Here is a 1,065-nt window from a genome sequence, read left to right on the forward strand (position 1 = left end):
GGTACCTGCGGAGACCGAGGTCTCGCCTGGAAACCAGCGAGGAGAGAGGCGGGAGGGGGGAGAAGGCACCGGCCGGCAGGACCTGCCGGCGGTCCCCGCTCCAGCCCCGAACGCGACCGCCCCGCCGGAGCCTCCCCGTGAACTTTTGAACTAGAGGAAATGTCACCGCGGCCGCGGGAGCGGGGGGACGCGCGGGGAGACCTCGGCCCTCGCCGGGGAGCGGCGCGGGGCTGCGGGGCGAGGCGGCTCCGTCCTTCCCGGCTTGGCCTGATTTTTAACCCGTGTGCTTCGCAGCCCGGTGTTCTGCTGCAAGGAGTTAACTAGGTGGGATCTCGGAGTCAGGGATGGTAGCTGCTCTCCTATCGCACGCACCGCCCGCGTACTGCCTCCTTCCATTTTAGCCTGATAGATACATCAGAAATGCTGCTTCGGCTGTGGTTTCTGCCCCGAAAAAGCCTGAAATTGTTCCCGTTATCTCTGCCACGGGCTAACTCCCCGATTTCCCGGTCGTCTATCGCCTGTGACATTATCCGTGGGTCAGCTGTTCACACGGAGGTGATGAACATCCACGCCTGCCTAAAAGACAGAAGGGGATTTACCACGGGAATCCCAAAACTGCTCCCACAACCGTTCTCTAAAAAGTCTCTGCAAACACGTTAAAAAATTACTCACCGTAACAAGTGGGTATAGGTCACACACATTTAAAGCCAGAGGCTGTATCTGTGAAATGGCCAAAGTCAGTCATACATCGGGTGTTTAATGGGCTATAATCCTGCTCAAATCAGCAGCACCATCAGCAAACACTTTAGAAGTCACTTATTTTAACGCTTCTCCATATCAATGTGACACAATACAAATGAGTGTAATATTGAGTTCCTTAGGACTCCAATTTCAGCAACATCAATCACGCCAATCTTCCCCAGTGTGTTCACACGTCTCCACGAGATGCAGCATAGGGCAGGAAGCCGCGTCTGCTATTTCAGTTTGAGCTGTAGCTCATCGCTCCCCATCGCCGTGAACCAGCAAAGCAGTTGTCGAGTAACAAGAGCCGTTGGGCCCAATCCA

Source organism: Haliaeetus leucocephalus, unplaced genomic scaffold, assembly GCF_000737465.1.
Source record: "Haliaeetus leucocephalus isolate CR32 unplaced genomic scaffold, Haliaeetus_leucocephalus-4.0 Scaffold526, whole genome shotgun sequence".
Classification (NCBI taxonomy): Eukaryota; Metazoa; Chordata; class Aves; order Accipitriformes; family Accipitridae; genus Haliaeetus; species Haliaeetus leucocephalus.